The 19,194-nt window shown below is 47.4% G+C and overlaps 1 long non-coding RNA gene across 1 annotated transcript; it reads left to right on the top strand.

The window, feature by feature from the left end:
* Positions 1-5,142: 5,142 nt before the first annotated feature.
* Positions 5,143-5,715, top strand: LOC147981574 (uncharacterized). The gene is made up of 3 exons (XR_015599927.1): positions 5,143-5,292; positions 5,407-5,511; positions 5,617-5,715. It is a non-coding gene; the product is annotated as an uncharacterized LOC147981574 (long non-coding RNA).
* Positions 5,716-19,194: the final 13,479 nt, after the last annotated feature.

The raw sequence follows: 19,194 nt of genomic DNA, 5'->3' as shown, positions 1-19,194 counted from the left end.
GAAAAAGAAGAGGAGAAGAAGAAAGGAATAGTGGAGAAGAAGAAAAAATAGAATTATTCTTCTTCTCCTCTAGCTATTCCCCCTCCCCGATGATTTCAACATGAGCGGAGAGGTCGATATAGCCCCTCCCCTACAACATGAGAGAGGGACGAGGGGTCGAGAGAACTAAATAAGATGATGATGTTTATGATGTTTTTTTTCCTGTTGATGATATGATGATGTTGATGATGTTTTTTTTCCTATTGATGATATGATGATGTTTTTTTCTCTTGATGATATGATGATGTTTTTTTTCTGTTGATGATATATATGATGATGTTTTTTTTCATATATGCATTTTTTCATATATATGATGATGTTAGTGGAGAGGAAAAAGTAAAATAAGGAAAAGGAAAATAAGTAGAGAAAGAAGGAGAAGAAGAAGGAGAAGACGAGGAGAGGAAGAAAAGGAAGAGGAGAAGAAGAAAGGAATAGAGGAGAAGAAGAGAAAATTAGAATATATTCTAATTTTCTCTTCTTCTCCTCTATTCCTTTCTTCTTCTCTTCTTTTTTTTCTTCTTTTTTTTCTTCGACACATGGGGGGGGGGGGTCGAGAACGTCGGACATTCATGAGAGAGGCGAGGAAGAAGGGGAAGAAGAGGGAGAAGAAGAGGAGAGGAAGAAGAGGAAGTCTTCTCCTCTATTCTTTCTTTTCTTCTTTTTTCTTCTTCTTCTTCCTCTTTATTTTATCGAGAACGAGGGTCGTCGAGAGGTCGAGGAGCGGTAGAGGAGAAACCCTAAATAGAAAGTATCGTCGGTGTGAGATACATGTACCGTCGGTGTCGGACACTACACCCACATCCCACAAGTGGCGCGGGCTTCGACGCCCACGTCACTTGTGGGACGTGGATGTAGTGTCCGACACCGAAGGCCACATGTATCTCACACCTACGATACTTGCTACCTATTTAGGGTTTCCTCTACCGAAAAGAAGAGGAGAAATAAATAAGAAGAAGAAAAAAGAAGAAAAAGAAGAGGAGAAGAAGAAAGGAATAGTGGAGAAGAAGAGAAAATAGAATATATTCTATTTTCTCTTTTCTCCACTATTCCTTTCTTCTTCTCCTCTTTTTTTTCTTCTTTTCTTCTTCTTCTTCTTCTTCTTCTTCTTCTTCTTCTTCTTATTCTTCTTCTTCTTCTTCTTCTTCTTCTTCTTCTTCTTCTTCTTCTTATTCTTATTAGCCGGAAGTAGAGAGAGGTTTCCTAGTGTCAAAGTATTGAAGAAATCCACGCCTTCATCATTAGCCGGAAGTAACCAGGGCATGTTGGTACGAAGTTCTGCAAAGTTGTTTTGGAATGGAGTCCCGGATAGAATATTCCGCCTTTTGGTACGAGTTCAGCAAAGGCCTTCCAAATAGCGATATTCGGAAGGCTCTTGCTGAACTTTGTACCAAAAAGCGAATTATCCTATCTGGGACTCCGTTCCAGAACAACTTTGAAGAGCTTCGTACCATCATGCACATGTTACTTTCGCCTAATGATGAAGACATGGTTTTGTTGAATCCCTTGACACTAGGCAACCTCCCGACCCCTCGGCGATCCTATCGAATATGAGAGGAAGAAGAGGATAAAAAAAGAAGAGGAAGAAGAAAAAAAAGAGGAGAAGAAAGAATAGAGGAGATCTTCTCCTCTATTCTTTATTCTCCTCTTATTTTTCTTCTTCTTCCTCTTTTTTTTATCGGGAACGAGGGTCGTCGAGGGACATAGATGTAGTGTCGTCGTTGTCGATATATACCCCCTCCCGATAGCTTACTATGATTAGGTAGCTAGTTCTATGTTTGGCACTAATATATCCATCTGTCATGTTTGAATAATAATTGCCATGTTGTAAATATTTGTAGAAACTATGGACACCGCCCTAGACGAAGTAACAAAAGAAGCGTTGTTGAGGGACATAATCGCAGAAGGAAGTGATGCCATCTCGTTGTTTCTCAACGAAACCGATGGTCTGGAAGGAGAGGGTGAACAAGCTGGCTACGGTGACCTAATGCCGGTGCAAGAAGAAGAACATGAGGATGGCTCCGGTGACCCAATGCCGGTGCAAGAAGGAGACCGTGATGACGGCTCCGGTGACCGAACCGAGTCTGGCCAGGTATATATATTAGTTAAGCCTATGCTGACTAGCTGATTGATGCATTCATTGTTTTGGTATGTACACATATTAATTAAGTCTTTATTCTTTTTTCTAGCCCTCCGGATCGAGCACAACTTCGGTAAAGAGACGAGGCCCGAAGAAAAAGTTGAGCTCGGATGAAAAGTTTGAGATCATAGCAATCACGCCCGACGGCCAACCTATTGAACCCCTCCGGGCAAAGAGCGCATTTGTTGCTCAGTGCGGGGTTCTGGTTAGGGACAAGATCCCGATAAGCATCCAGCAATGGTTTAAGCTGGCTACAGAAGACCATGAGGTCTCTTATGTCAATGATATGCAGAAAAATGATCTTTGGACTGAGCTGAAGTCAAATTTCACCCTACCGCCTGAGGATAATCCAGAGAACCCAGTTAAAGAGAAATTAATCAATTCTTTTGCTCTGAAGAGGATGGCAGAACTATTCAGGAGGTGGAAGAAAGAGCTGAATAAGTTTGTCGAAAATAATGAGACACCAGAATTCAAGGGCAGATATGAGAATATCAGAGATCACATGCCCGCATTTGTGGCCCAAAAGACATCGGAAAAGAGTAAGAAGATGTCGGTGACAAACAAGCAAAATGCTGCGAAGAAGAAGCTTCACCATCGCATGGGGTCAGGTGGCTACCTCGTAGCCCGGCCTAAGTGGTCCAAGACTGAGAATGATCTGGTTCATAAAGGGATCGAACCAGAGACAATTAACTGGCCAGACCGTTGCCGGACTTGGTTCTTCGGGGCTGGCGGAACACTGGACCCTGTAACAGGGAAGTGCATTTGGACGAACGATCAAATGGACATACCAATCAGTAAGCTTAAGCAGTAGATCGAAGCAGCGCAGGAAGGGACGTTCTTTCCAGACAGAGAGAACGACGAGCTCACAATGGCCCTCGGGAATCCTGAGCACCCTGGACGGACACGAGGCACGCCAGGCTCCATTCCGTGGAAGGTTGGGTTTCCGGACGCAGGCGGTTACAAATCCCATGAGAGGAGGAAAAAAGTGCAGCAGACCCAAATGCAGCCGCTGCAAGCAAGGGTAGACACGATAGAGGAACGAGAAGCAAATCGCAGCAAACGTACTGCCGAAGCCTCCCCCAAAGCTACCCCGCCATCTCAGCGCAGAAGCAGCGTGGCTTCCACCGAGATGCTTCAGCCGGAGCATGCCTTGACGGCTCCTGCCAGCTATCCCGTGGATGCTATAACGGAGTCTCAAAATTGCCACCTTATGACGCAATGGATGAATTTGAAGGTCAAGGCGGCTGTTGGCTCTGTTTTTCCTACTGAACCCAGCGCAACTTTTCACTGCCGGCCGATTCCAGAAGGATATGCTAGGGTGATGGTGGATGAGATGACGGAGGGATTTGAGGACCTCCAGCTTGACCACCCTACCGGTGAAGGGGAGACTCGGCTGGGGTCTGCTCTGAAGACTCCATGCCTATGGCGGAAGGAGCTCATCAACCTTCCGAACTGGACGCCACCTCCTCCTCCTCCTTCTCCGGCGAGTCAGGGCACTCCGCCTCCACCGCCTCCTCCTTCGGCGAGTGACGATCAGGGCCCTCGGCCGGCTCCTTCTCCGGCATACGGCGGCACTCCGCCTCCTTCTCCGCCTGCGCCGACGCGCCCGAGCAGCCAGCCTCCTCCTTCTCCGCCTGGTCAGCAAGGGCGGAAGAGACCTGCCGCCGCTCCAGCTGCTCCGGCGCGTCGTAGTCCTTCTCCTCCGCCTCTTAAGCAAGTAAAGAAGACAACCGCTACGTCTGCTCGGTCGGCGTCTAGCAGTACAACCAGAGGCGGGAGGACATACAGATTCGGTCCTTCTCTGAAGACTCCAGAGAAGTTACCATATGAGAGGACCCTGGAGGAGAATGCCGAGATCGCGCGAGAAGAAGTGAGGAGCTTCTTTGAAGGTGTGAAAGCAAAGAAACATCCATCTCCGGAGGAGAAGGTAGATCGGGTGAAAGTGAAGCGCACTCTGGCTGCCCTGACAAAACCACCAAAGTCTGATCCGCCGAAAGGAAACTATGACCACATTATTGGAAAGGAATTTGCCGAAGCGGAGCGGTCGGGAAGTACTGTCAGTGATCAAAGGCTGAAAGAACGACGAGCTGGGAAACAAATTGCCCAGCTCGGCGAACAAGCGAAGCAATCGTGCCCCCCGCTCAAGGTGCCTAGCCACAACGTCGATAATGATCCGAGGATGGTGCCCGGTTATAGCAATCTTGCAGATTACCTGCCCGACGAAGTACATTATGAACCCATGGAGGTGCAGATACAAAGATACGAGTACGGGAAGCCTCTCGTCAAAGATGAAAGATCTCTATCAACGATGATGCGAAGATTGCATGATTGGTACTTGAAAATCTGCAGAGACTCTGGGGGGAGGAGTACTTTGTATGTGAAAGTTAAAAAGGAGCATGACCTCGGTGGAATTGATCTGTTGCCTGTTCCATTTGAGGAGTTCTATCAGTTTTTCAATCAATTGGCCCTCGATAAAACAACGGTCGCCTGCTACTGTCTGTAAGTAGTACTACTTCTGTCATTAAGTTTCTCTATATAGCTTAGCTCTTTCATTGCATGTATTTATAATCATCCTCACTATATTATGCAGATTGAAGATCGCCGAATTGAAGAAAAGACAAGTCGGTGATATTTGGTTCATTAACACATATCTTATAGATGCAACTCAGGTTAAACTTCATGCCGCAGCTACCGAGGCCAGCTTGCTACGATCGTTCGTAATAAATCAAAACAAAGATATAATACTCTTTCTTACAACTTCAGGTGAGTGTTACTGTCTTGTGCGTATTCGGTTTCCCTTATATATTAGTCAAGGTTATAGTAATGTAATTCATGAGTTATGTATGTGTGTGTAGTTTCCACTATATTCTCCTAGAGATTAAGCTTGAACAGGGAGTAGTAACCGTCTTGGACTCGAAACGAAAAGATCCCAAGGAGTATGCGGACATGACTGAAATCCTCAAGAAGTAAGTTAAATCGATCATTATCCACCATATCAGCAACTTTGTTCATTTCCTGATATCAAGTAATTGTTTTCTTTGTCCGGCAGGGTTTGGAGAAAATTCACCAAAACAGTTCCGGGACTGCCGAAGGAGCTGGAATTTAGACACCCGAAAGTAACTACTATAGTAGCATGTTCCGCGCATCTCCTAATGATTCAAGCGCTAGTTTCATCAATACCATTTAGCATTCTTGCTTATCAGTTTGATTGACCTCTATTTCTTGTAAAGTGGTTGTGGCAGGAATAAGGGAATGATTTCTGTGGATACTACATCTGCGAGTCCATCCGCCACACGACCTGTGAGCGGGGCGGGTACTCTAACGAACAATATGAAGTACGTAAATAACAACATTCACAATTTTATTTTATTACCATCATTTGTGTTGAGTTTCATTCATTTATATATATATATATGTATTGACCCCCTTCTTCAAATAAGATGTTTCGGAAGCGGGATGAACTCTTAGCACCAGCTCGCATGCGAGCAATTCAAGAGGAATTGGCGGCATTCTTTCTTGACCACGTGATCCCTGAAGACGGAGAATTCTATGTGGACCCTGAGTCCGTATGTTTATATTTGTAAAAGATAATTATTGTATATATGCAGCCGGTAGTGTCAGATAGATATACGAGAACTTATTGTTCGACCAATCTCTCGGAGAAGGAGAGGTGGTCGATATCACTTCTCTCTGTATATATGCATATATGTTCATGACGATCTTCCGTTTCCTTCGTTTGCTTACTAGCTAGCTAGCGTGTCTAGTCCTCTCTATATACGTATGTATAGTACGTAGCGTCGACCAAGCACGGACATAACAGAGGACACTTCTCTCTATTAATTATAACTAGCTAACACAATATATGAAACACCTAAATTAACCCCCCAAAACCCCCAACCCCCCTCCCCTTTCAAAAAAAAAACAAAAACCCCAGCCACAGAAGTGCTAACGCGTGGATGCCTATTGGTCCCGGTTGATGCCACCAACCGGAACCAAAGGGTCTCCTGACTAGGCTCTGCGCACTGCCCACGTGAAGGGCCTTTAGTCCCGGTTTTGGATTGAACCGGAACTAAAGAGAGGAGGTATTAGTACCAACACTTTAGTCCCGGTTCCTGAACCGGAACTAAAAACCCTTACGAACCGGGATTATAGGCTCTTTTTCTATCAGTGCAAAGCTAGCTAGCACCCTGATCGATCTATGCTGATTGATCAATTCCGGCGATAAACGAAACGTACGCACGCATAAATAGCTGGTTGCCACAGGCTCGTATCGAGCCTGTTTTGAATTGTATTACTTCACTACTCGATACAAGTTTACAGGGGATATCTTGAGTATATATACTAGCTAACCTCTAGCAGCTAGAATTCTACTCGATGCTTATTTAGGAATCCTACACGGACACACACGTATACGTGCACGGCAAGGACACGGACGTGGTCGTGTTTAACTTCAACAATCACCCCCCTAAACACGACGTCGTCACGTTACAGCTCCGATGCCGATCTTTCTTCGCTTCTTCGAGAACTTTTGTCGATTCAAAGTCTTGGTTAGCATATTCGCCAGTTGATCATCGGTACAAACATAGTTGACCTTCATCTTACCTTCTTCCATGCAGTCCTTTATGTAGTGATACACCGTATCAATGTGCTTGCTCCTTTCATGCTGCACTGAATCCTCACGTAGAAAAGTTATATACTCGCCGTCAACATTAAGCATCACTTGTTTCGGATCTCGATCCATGAGATCACCGTGCATCCTCCCTAGCCACACACCTTGACACATGGCAGTGGCAGCTGCAATATACTCTATTGCATCAACTGCCGGTGCTTTACTCTTCTTGCTCAGTTCAAGACGAGGTTTCAATGAAGCGTCAACTGGATTGCAATCTTTCATGCCATGGTTTTCAAGTACCTTCCTTGTGTATGCCTCCTCGCATAGTGTGATCCCCTCCGTCTTTCGATGTACCCTTATCCCTGGGTAATAGCTCAAAAGACCTAGATCATCCATCTTGAAAAGCTCTTTCATTTGTAGCTTGAATTCTGTAATCACCTCTTCATCCGCTCCAGTAATCAATAGGTCGTCGACGTAGATGCCAACTAGTAGACGATCCCTTCCTTCACCTCTCTTGTACATCGCATGCTCTAGTGGGGCTTTCTCAAATCCAAGAGAAATCATCATTCGATCAAGTTTGATGCTCCATACCCGAGAGCCTTGGCGTAGCCCGTACAAGACTTTGTGTAGCTTCAGTACCTTGTGTTCTTCTCCCTCTTTGATGAATCCCGGTGGTTGGCTCACATAAACGTCTCCTTCTAACTCTCCGTTCAAAAACGCAGATTGTACATCCATATGATGTATATTCCATAATTCTTGAGTCGCAAGAGCTAGCAGTAATCTCACCAATTCCATCCTTGCAACAGGAACGAACACTTCTTCGAAGTTCACACCTTCCTCTTGCACGGATCCTTTGGCCACTAGCCTTGCATTGTGCTTCACGGACCCTTCGCCATCTTTCTTGATTTTAAATTCCCACTTGAGATCCATGACATTTTCATTGTTGGGAAGATCCACAAGCTCCCATGCATTATTGTCGTGGATCGACCTCAACTCCTCTTCCATGGCCTGACGCCAACACTCCATCGTATTTGCGTCATTAAAATCTGCCGGTTCCTCGGCACTTAGACACTGCCATCCACTCCTTCTCATCTTTGCCGGATCAATCGTTCGAAGAGCGTGCTTCGAATATTGTTGTAACACCGGTTGCGGAAGTACGGACGTGGGTGGCTGTGTCCTTTCCTCCATTACTGTCGGAGACGACGTGCTATTTTCTGCTACGCACTTTACTTTTGGCGAAGCAAAAATTCCAACGTGAGCTCCTAAAGCTAGGCTTCTTTTTCCTTGTACAGTGTATGGACTGCTTCCCGATGGCAATACTGAGCTGCACCCTCCAGCCGTATAGGCTACTTGTAGAGTTTCATCATGGGATGGGACAAGCCCACCTCGACCTGCTCCTTGCCCTCCTGCTGGGGGCGTACTACTACCCGTACGTGGGCTGCAGCAGCCTTCGTATCCATCGCTTGGTACCTTTCTGCTACCTTCTAGCCTTGTGGATTGTCCATTTTCTGAGATATGGAGTGCCGCGTCGTGGCCACCAACTCCATGTATCTGCACCATCGAGCTAGCTGCGCTTGCATTCAATACACCAGCAACTTCCAGTTCGTTGGTAGCTGCTGCACTCGTCTTCACATTTGCGCTAGCATCAACAACAGTTTCTGTTTCTTCATGGACTTCTGACGCCATGTACGTCTTCGTTTTCTTTGGACGCATCGCACAAAAACTACTACTCCATGGCCGAGCGCACGCAGCAATTGCTACATCCACTCCAACGAAATTAGCACTTATGCCCGTAACATCGATGTAGGTTTCAGAATCACCCCCCGCGTCCGTAGCATCGACACAAGTTTCCGAACCATGATCTTGAGAGCGAACTTTTTCTTCACGGAGCGTGACAATTTCTTTAGCCGACACTTGAAGAATTGGATCCTCCTTGTCCACAGGTTCGCACATCAACATCATGTCATCATTATCTCCTTGCTGGACCATGAGCGCCTTCTGCTTCGGTGCTTCCTCGCAGTCAGCCTTGAAGTGGCCGAGGAGGCCACAATTATAACATCTCACTTTTCTGATGTCGAACTTTTTCCTCGATGGTGGTGCAGCCTCATCGTCTGAGTTGTCGTCTGAGTCGGCGAAGTTCTTTCTCACCGAACGCTGCTTCCCCTTCTTCTTGCTGCTGCTCGTGGATCCGCCTTGCTTTTCTTTTGACAAAGCGACCCACTGCGCCCTTGTGAGCATCACAATCTCGTCGTTTCTCCCGTCCCCAAGACTGTACCGCATCCGCTCATCGTGAGCCTTGTACCGTCCGACAAGATCGTCGATGGAGGGAGTCGCGAGATCGACGCACTGCTCGATCGCCGTGACAATTTGCAGGTACCGGGGAGGGGCTGCGCGCAAGAACCGCCGGACAACTGAGGCCTCCGTGAGGTTTTCTCCAAGCGCACGGATCCGATTGACGAAAGTAGCCACCCGTGAAGCGAACGTGTCCACGGACTTATCGTCGCCCATGACCAAAGTCATGTAGTTCCTTAGGAGAGTTTGGAGATTGGCTTGCTTGACGCGGGTGTGTCCCTCGAACATGAGCTTCAAAGTATCCCACACCTCCTTCGCCGTTTCTTTGGCGATCAGGTGCTGGAGGACATCCATCGGCATCACCGAGTAAATCGCCGACGCCGCCTGCCGATCCTTCCGGTGCTCGGCTCCCTCCTTCTTGAACGCGTCGCCTCCTGGATCGACCGCGTCCCATAGCTCGTTGGCACGGAGACCACACTCCATGAGGGCCTTCCAGACCCCGAAGTTCTCGCGATCAAACCGTGGATACGACGAACTCGTCGGAGCAGCAAATACTTAGCCGCACCGGAGTACTCCGCCAGCTGCTTGTTCTTCTCGTCGTCCGCCATGATCCTCTGTTACTAGAAGATCAACCTTGCTCTAGATACCAATTGTGGGCCCAGACACTGACGCCGAGTACTTTCCGACGACAGTGATACGACTGACGACGAACCACGATGATGAACGGAGCTCGCTAACTGTCTTGGTTCCTGCCCCAAGCCGGCTAGGTGTGCACGTCCAAGCTAGCACCACACCTATTGATTCTAGTTGAACGTGTACTTGTTGCTACTAGCCGAAGCTAGCTAGCACCCTGATCGATCTATGCTGATTGATCAATTCCGGCGATAAACAAAACGTACGCACGCATAAATCGCTGGTTGCCACAGGCTCGTATCGAGCCTGTTTTGAATTGTATTACTTCACAACTCGATACAAGTTTACAGGGGATATCTTGAGTATATATACTAGCTAACCTCTAGCAGCTAGAATCCTACTCGATGCTTATTTAGGAATCCTACACGGACACACACGTATACGTGCACGGCAAGGACACGGACGTGGTCGTGTTTAACTCCAACACTCGCTGTGTAAAAGAAGATTAGCACAAGGCAGCCCAGATCAGGCGGCGGAAGTTAAGGCCATGCTGGCTGACTATTTCCCGATGCATCCTAGTCCAAGCAGTATAGCACGTATCCAACTTCTCGTGAAATAGTTCTGACGAGCTACAACATATAGGGAATGGTAAGCAGGGGCTGCAAGGATGCAAAGCGAATATATTGAGCTAAGGAAAGATCCAATGCTGTTAAAGTTGGGAAGGATGGTTGTTGCATTATGTATCCATCAAACAGACATTAAGATAAATTTTTTTTTTGAAACAAAGATCCCAAACCACACCATCCATGTGCTTTGATTTAACAATATCCGAATGCTCCCGGTGGATGCAGAAGAGCTATATACATTTTTTAAAATTTTCAAAGGGGTGGGGAGCAACTACACCATCTGAATTTTATATATCAAAAAATGGGGGCCAAACCCAAGGAATAGATGCACAGAGTGGGCACTTTCACGGGCAGCTCAGGGAGGAGCCGAGAACCAGGCAGCACTTGAAGCAAAGGAACCAAATCTCACTTCCGCTCCTTGAGCACATCACTCTTGTCCTGCACTTATTCAGTCTAGGACAGAGGAGGGTGCATGCTCAGATTTATCAGCACACTTAAGCACTTGGCCGCAAAATCCTATTCAAAGTTGGATACCAAGGATTAATTTCGTACTGTTTGTTCCATTTTATTTAGTTTGATCTTCTAGGCATCACTTCCCGTATCATCTACGCAAATGTATACAAAAGAAGTATCAGAAATTATCATAACTGATGCCCGTGTTGTGAGACACACATAGGGACCTAAGCAGTAGCCTTGTAGATAATCGTTTCGCGGGATCCTTGGGGGTAATGCCAACATGGCCACTGCCCAAATTGAGCATGTGATCACTGGAGATGCTATCATCCGAGCGTTGCACCGTTATAGAATTTCGTGTCCACTTGCGCAAAGCAGAAACATCACCAAGCTTCCCTAGAGAACGTGACACAGTTGGAACAAGGCTATTATTGATAAATGCCAATCGGAGACACAGTGCATGAGTTCCTCCCCGACTACCTCATTTGAAACTACAAAGCCTTCTATTACTTGAACTGCCCTAGTAGGATCGGTTGCCACATCTACCAACCCGGTGATATCAGTCCTCGAGTAACCCGCGTCCAATACTCGATGTGAGGTTGTCGGAGAGCTACCCGGTGAGACCAATGAGGCTGGGTCATCGTCATCTGACGCATCGTCATCACAAGGGCGAGAGGAGCCAAAATCACATATTCGTCTCCTGAACACCCCCTCCGCTAGATGTGGTAATTCAGTTTCCCTATTCCATTTCAAACGTATATCACTTGTGCATCACTACCCAATTTTTGAGCTTTACCACTTGCAAATTTGTAGTGTTTACCATTTGGACCATGTAGCACCAGATTATTCCTGGATGCCTCTTAGTCCAAGCAACATTGCACATATCCAACTTCTCGTGATTGTGATTTCATTCTTTATCTAGTGTCGCGACTATGGGTGCAACTATCCTCACAAGAGCTGCAACAAGTAGGTGGTATGATACACATACTACAAGCACATGGATGAATATACTGAGCCAAGGCCAGATGTCCTTGTCTCAAAAAAGAGGAGTCTCATGGTTTTATTAGCTATCCATCGACCACACATCAAGACTATATATTTTTTATTTTAAAGAAAAAAGCTGAATCACACCATCCATGTGATTTAATTACAAGTCTTTCCCTCTCTACGTCTGCTGGAAAGGAGAAGAGCTATACTTTGAGTGACATGTGATAGGTCTTAATGTGTGAACCAAAGTCATTCAAATGAGTGAATAACTAAGTGAATGCTTGGTGCGTAGCCTTCATATTTTCTGATGTAGATTAAAGAAGGATGAAGTGTTAATTGTAAGTAACTAGAAAGTAAAAGAGGACAATCTTCAAGACGAATGTGCCGTATACCTCAAAGGATGCCCCAACTGCCACATAGTATCCTCTAGCCTCACCTTGATGACAGTGAACGGCACCCCTGGTACCGCAAGCAACCTTGTCCAGTGTCCAGTGTCCTTTTCTACCTCACCAGCAACATGACCTTGACTTCCCGAATATCTCACAACCGACCGACATGGACATGCACGTGGAGGCGAACGAGCGCCGGCGATGATTTATACTGGGTTTTATGTTGCATATAATCGTATGGATTTGATGATTTGGTAATGAGATATCTTATTGTGGAAGAGGACATTTAAGATCTAACATGCCTCCGCAGATGTTTGGGGGGTCTGATTGGGAGAAAAATCCTATACGACCGGGTCGTACACAACCGAACGTGAGACCCACTCCCGTGTGTGACACCTGACGATACTAATCTTAAAGCACCGGCGTCTCTAATCTCCCAGCGGCCCAAACTGCAGCCGCAGTTGTGATCCGCCGCGGCCGCTCTCCACATCGCCGCCGGTGTGACGCATGGTACACCACGCCCCAGCTCAGCGCGCTCCATCCCCGCTGGAAATGGCGACGTCGTCGCCGGCCCAGCTCATGGCAACGCCCCAGCTGACTGTCCACGCCAGCTACGGCAATGTTCGTGGGCGCCTCCACTCGCCGCACAGCCCGCGCACTATGCATGCTGCATGAACCCTTTGCCTGCGGCCGAATTCACGTCACCGGTGTGCTACTAAGCGCTATGTCACGGCACCTGTAGATGACTCAATCAGCATGTTCCCTGTAATTTGTTGGTGCTTGAGTGTAAAAACTGAACAGCGGCAACTCTATTTCTTCTGAATTTTGTTCTGAACTTCTGATTCCAGATGTGGCCTGGGATGTTTTCTTCAATTGATTGCAAATATCACAAATAGGAGAACAATTTCGCAAATACCAGGAGTCTTATATTCAAAATGTACATAAATTCATTTATACTACAACAGAGAAGCTCCACAATCTGCATCAGCTATCCTATCTTACTTGACTTAGAAGAAAAATCTGAAGAAACATCATCTTGTCTTGCTAGGTGAAACAACATCTCATGGACATTTATAGAAATCACTGGATCATGTTCCACACAGGCATGCCATCTTGTTGATCGCCCTCTGTCAGTGTCGACAGAGGAGCACGCTCATTGTCAGTGCCTTAGTGAGTGTCATCCTAGCATAGCCACCAGATAAAAACTTATCATCATCAGAAACTTTGTACTCCCTCCATTTCCTTATACAAGATCACAAACTCATATTACAGGTACCATGGTCAAATTTAATGACTGCTTTGCAAGTCAACTTTTTCTCTCGTTATCTGGTATCATTAATACGTCCACATGCATGCAAGGAAGGAATGATAAGGAAGTAGCACAGTATCATTATGACAACATGCATGCAAGCATTAAACAATTTGCTACTACGAGAAAACATCATTAATTTTTGCCTCGATTCCTAATGGCCTTGTATAGATGTAAAATATATTTTTTATAGTGACCTTGTATAAGAAAATAGAGGAAGTAGTTTAATTAGATCACTGGCAATTGCGTCTATCCAGCCCGGTGTGCCAAGATGCAGCAGCAGGCAACAACTCCAACACCAGTGGCTAGTGACGCAACGAGCCGAGTTGCGCCTTCATCGGCGAGCCTCCTTCATCGGCGAGCCTCCAGGGCGCCGAGGAGCGTGCTCGTGGATGGCGGGGATAGCAACGGGGATGGAGTTCCGGTGGTGTTGAGTAACGTGATTGTATTGAAAATATAAGATAAACTAGGAAGCATTCATGCTTGTCTTGTACTTCAAGTAGATCATGTAGTCTTATATATATGCCCACGAGGCTTAAGCAATACAACAACTATTCCACCGATCATCTCTCTCCCTTCTAATATGGTATTAACCTAACTGATCCAAACCCTAGCCGTCGCCCGCCGCTTCCGCTCCGCTCCGCGCTGCCCTCGAGGCGATCGGTCTCCATGGTCGCCGCTGGAGGCCGCGCCGCCCATACCTAGGGTTCATCCGTCGGTCGTGTTGATTGGTTGCTCTAAAAAGTCTTTTTTCCCATCATTTAATACGGGTTTTTCTCTATATCGCCGGGCGCCTTGATCGGCGTTTCTTTTTCGTTTTTCCAATCTACGATCGGTTTGCGTCACCCGTCGTTGCCATAGACCCCGCGCCTCTACTTCGATTTTGGCATCGACTACAGCGGCGTCTTCTTCGACTCGACGGCCTCGCGCAGCACACGGCAGCTCAGAACGGCTGTTGTCCACGCCTTGGTTCACACGTAAATTCGCCAATCGTCGTCGCCTCGATCGGATCGGGAATCCTACGTCAATTAGTTCGCCCCGTTTCATCAACCGATGGACGACTACACGTTTGATTTTTCACTGGTGTCATTTTTTTACTGAGCTATAGGTACATTTTTTTTTCAAGGAGCTACATGTACATGGGATTGTGCAAAAATCATAGGGGAGAACACCTAACCCCAGACCGATATGATAGGTCCGCCTCTGGGCAAGGGTGTGAGTGGCTGGATGTGGCACTTCTTGGGAGCTGAAAATAGTGTCCTTTGAGCACTGGTGCAACAATCAGGGCCGGTTCATACATATTCGGGGCCCTGGGACAAGACGACAAAATGGGGCCCTTGTGGACAAATAAAAATTCAAAATATATTGTATTTCGAAAGCAATCCAGTACATATCATATGATGATCTTTGAACTAAAAAACATATGCCACAAATTATTTATTTGTAACGGTCCAGAGAACTACATCATAATAGTGTGGAAAAATTATAGTTCTACAAAAGATCGCTCTTCTAAGTGCCACAAAGAGACCATCATTCGCTCTTCTAAGTATGAAAACCTTGTCAATGTCTCTAACAAACTCAAAAATCTCCATAGCACGCAATTGCACATCAGATTCTGGTGAAGTCATTTGCCATAGTTGTAATTTCGAGAAGAGATCATCTAATTCAGCATAATTGTCATAAAGCGGTTATACAAATTTAGCACTACATTTGCGTAATTTAATATCATTCAATAACTTCAAGTCTTTTGAGCCAAGTAAGAAGCCAAATATACTTCTGAACACTTTAAGTTCTTCGAAGAACTACCGGTTCTAAAAAAATTGTCAATTGAACATTTCTGGGATCCAACCAGTATCTCGCCAATTTTTTCACTTCCTTTTTTCTCACTGATAAGCATTTTTTACAAGACATGTCACCAAACAATTGCAGGAAAACAGTCAATACAGGAAACAAAAGCACCTGAATATGGGCATATGGTATGGCTTGATGTTGAATTGTCGATGTAGCTTCCCAGATCTGCAGGGCTGCAACACTCATTCCCCATCCCCTCTTCTCATCCCTGGATCCAATGAAGCTTGGAAGAACATGCCAACAGAAGAGTGGGAACTAGGAAGAGAAGAATTGGAGATGTCAAATGGATCAATCGCAGGCGGAGAGCCAGGCTATTTAACAGTGAATCAAAAGAGTACATATTAGGGGAAGGAGGGGAACGTACCATCTCTAGTCCGGTGATGCCTCAAACATCTACTTGGTGGGGAGCGTTGAGGATGCAAAGAGAGATGATTGGGGAAGAGAATAGCACCGTTGAACTCCATTAATGGATGCACGGGAGCGGAGCCTCGAATCTGGAAGTGCGCGGGAGCGGCGGCGCTGTTCTCAGGGGTGGAGAATTTGGGGGAGGAGCTGAGGAGGCGAGGAGACTGGAGACATGCAACAGCGTAGCGAAGCGATCGATTCTTTCAGTTTTTTTTTCTAATACGTATACTTATACTAATACCTGGGCCGGGGCCCCTACCTCCGAGGGGCCCAGGGCGGTCACCCCGTTGCCCCGGCCTATGGGCCGGCCCTGGCAACAATCTTTGCAGCTGCTGCTATGGTGCAGCTGTCATTGTCATTGACTGCCACTGTCAATTAGTTCCAGTGCGAAGGTCTCAATGCAAATGAAGGAGAGCGTTCCAAATATCCAGCATCTCTCACATGTATCCATTAACACTCAAACATTCACCCTGTGGAGTGCTCTAACTCATGTAGCACCCGATTTTTCCGTGATGCCTCCAAGTCCGAGTAGCATTGCACATATCCAAATTCATGTAATTGGTTTGTCCCGCTTTATGTAGAATCTTCTATGGGTAGAACTTTTCTTATGACAGCTAACAACAAGCAGAAAGTATGATAGGCATATTCCAAGCATGTGGACCGAATATATTGAGCTGAGGCCAGATGCAATGTTCTTAAACAAGAGAAGGTTTGGTGGTTGCATTAGCTACACATCCACCACGCATTCAGTCATAGCATTTTTCCCGTTTTGGTGCTTGGCTATTTGGGGTTCGTCCCTAGCTTGGCTGAACTAGGTCTAGCGGAACTGAAGTACGGAGAGCTAACTGTGAGATGGACGCACGCTGGCAGGTCACGTTCGCCTCGGACCTCATGACGGCTGTTAGTACTAATCTTGTGCATGTAGTTGGTTAGTGGATTGACTGGCCGGGTCATGCGTGCATGCATCAGATGGATAAGTAGATGTGTGTGTGTGTGGCGTAGTGGCCACGGTAGCTAGGCTAGTTGGTGATTTGTTGTAGGCTGGCCGCGTCGTGCGTGGCCGGAGCCTGCGGATCAAGCAGCTGAATGTGGCGTGCATGTAGTTAGCTGGTTGTTAGCTATATGGACGGCCGGGGCTTGCGTGTGTGCGTGTGCTAGCATGTGTGGCTAGCCCGGGTATAAATCCCGTAGAGGCCGCGTGATGGTTGTATCGGGGGAGCTGTGTTGTAGGCCATGTAGCTGGGCGTTGAGTCTGTGCTCAAGGAAAGTCGAGTACGTGCTCGATGGGCGTTCGTGCGCCGGGAAAGTCCTTGTGTCTGTGTGTCCATCTCTTTCCTCTAGTCTTCTTCTTCCACGAGAGCTGAGTGAGGCAGGGAGGTCGAGCTCCGGCGAGCAAGGGAGGAGGCCGGCGGCAACAACAACGGCGAGATCCGTCACGTTCGAGACCGGTGAGCTCCTCCTCCGCCAGGATGCGCTGAGCATTGTGTTGCTCAATGATCGGGGCGGCACAGTCGACGCCCGCTCTCTACGCGTCAACGAGGTGATTGATATCGGGTACATCATCCCTTTCCCTTGCCACTTCGCTAGGGTTTGGGATCGTCTCCCTTCTCGTGCGTCTTCGGGGTTGCCGCCTGGGAAACGGGACGCTGGCGAGTCATCGCGTGGTGGTGCGCCACAGGATTTCGTCTCTAGTGGACAGTCGCGAAATTTGGGGGCGGTTCATGGAGGGCGGCCCGGTTCCTACTCCTCTGCTGAACCAGGGATTCTGGGGCGTCGCCCGACAGAAAACCGCGGCCCGGGCCCATATCTGCGACACGTGGGGCGGGATGCATCCGACCGCCATGGGCGGACCGCGGCTAGGGTTTCGACCCCGTCCCTTGGTATATATCTGGGCGCCGCCGCCCCTCGCCCCCCCATTTTAGATATGGAGGAATGTTTGCTCCACTTCTGGGAGTCGCCTGCGAGAGAGAAAACTAGGGTTCATCCATCCTTTTCATGGTGGGAAGGAAAAATTCGTGGGGATCCTAGGTCGTTTGCTCAAGTTGTTTCTTCTCCTCCCACCAAGCCTGCAGTAGATCCCTGCCTCGAATCGCATAAGATGAGGGAAGAAGGGTTTGGTGCTGGCCGCCATGGCCACGGCGCGGGCCTTTTCAACCACGGCGAGGGGCACGGTCGTGGGGATGGAGGTGGTCGCGGGCACACGGAGGTGGCGGTGGGGGAGAGGACGTGGCCGGGAGAGCCATGTCTGGACTCGCAAGACGGCCGGGGCTTCCTCCTCCAACGCCCCGTCCGGATCTGATGAGACGGGATTCGATCGATGGGAGAAGGCTGCGGGGGCCAGCCAAGACGCGTTTGCACACCAGGAGCGTTGGGGCTCTGATGAGGGTGATAAGGCTCTCCACAACTCCGACAACTCTGCGCCTCCTATTAAGATGCGTGAGATCCCTCCTAATCCTGATCCTATGGTTGTTTCTTTTGAATCCTTTCAAATCTGCAATCTGTTAGGCCACCCTACTGCTAAATTCCCCCAGGCGCTCTGTGTTAGATGCAAGAAGAAAGGGCATCTCTCTGTCATCTGTACTGACTTTCTTCCTTGGGAGTGCATAGCTGCGATGTGTGCTTCCAAGCTAAAGTGCAAGGATTTTCACTATATCCATGATTACTCTGTTAGTGGTCAGAACAATGATAGGATTGTTAAGGTCATTATTACCATAGTTGAGGGAGAGATTACCACCAAGAAGCTAGTGGATGAGTTTGAGAAATACATTGGGCAGGGATGGCGTTGCTCAGCCCATCTGATTGCACCAAAACAATATGTGATGCGTTTTCCCAACCAGAGAGAGGTGGATAGAGCTGTCTTCATTGAATACATTACTCTCAAGTCTCTAGGAGTGGTCGTTCGTATCACCTCTGGTCCGAGGATGTGGAATCTGAGGGCTTGCTGAAAGTGGGTTGGGTGAAGATTAGCAAGATCCCTCCCCCCCACACACAACAAGCGCTGTGAAAAAAATGTTGCTTTTGTTGGAGGCTTAGTTGGGGTGACCCTGGACATATATATGTCTACTCTCCACCGTCCCTCTCATGTTCGTGCTAAATTGGGATGTCGCGACATTGATAAGCTTCCCACGTCTGCTGAAGGGTGTCTGGGAGGACGTTTCTATCGTTTTCAGTATGAGGTTGAGGAGATTTTGGTGAGGAATATGGTGCAAGAAGAAGAGCCCGTCCAGATCCCACGCTATGTTGGTCAAAGAGTGATGACACCTAAGAGAAAATGGGATGATACACCGCCTGATGAGAATAATAAGTCCTCTGAAAGGAATGATAACAAAAATACCTCTTCTTATCGTGGCGGCAAGGCCTGTTGCATGCCGTCACCTGATGAGAAGAAGAAAATTCATAAAGAGAACAACACCTCTGAAAGTGAAACCAGTGGGGCCAGCGGTCCGCTACTGATCGAGGAG

Source organism: Triticum urartu, chromosome 3A (assembly GCF_056163025.1).
Source record: "Triticum urartu cultivar PI428250 chromosome 3A, HENAU_Tu73, whole genome shotgun sequence".
Lineage (NCBI taxonomy): Eukaryota > Viridiplantae > Streptophyta > Magnoliopsida > Poales > Poaceae > Triticum > Triticum urartu.
Note: the sequence above shows the minus strand (reverse complement) of the source record. Positions and strands in the feature narration are given on the sequence as shown.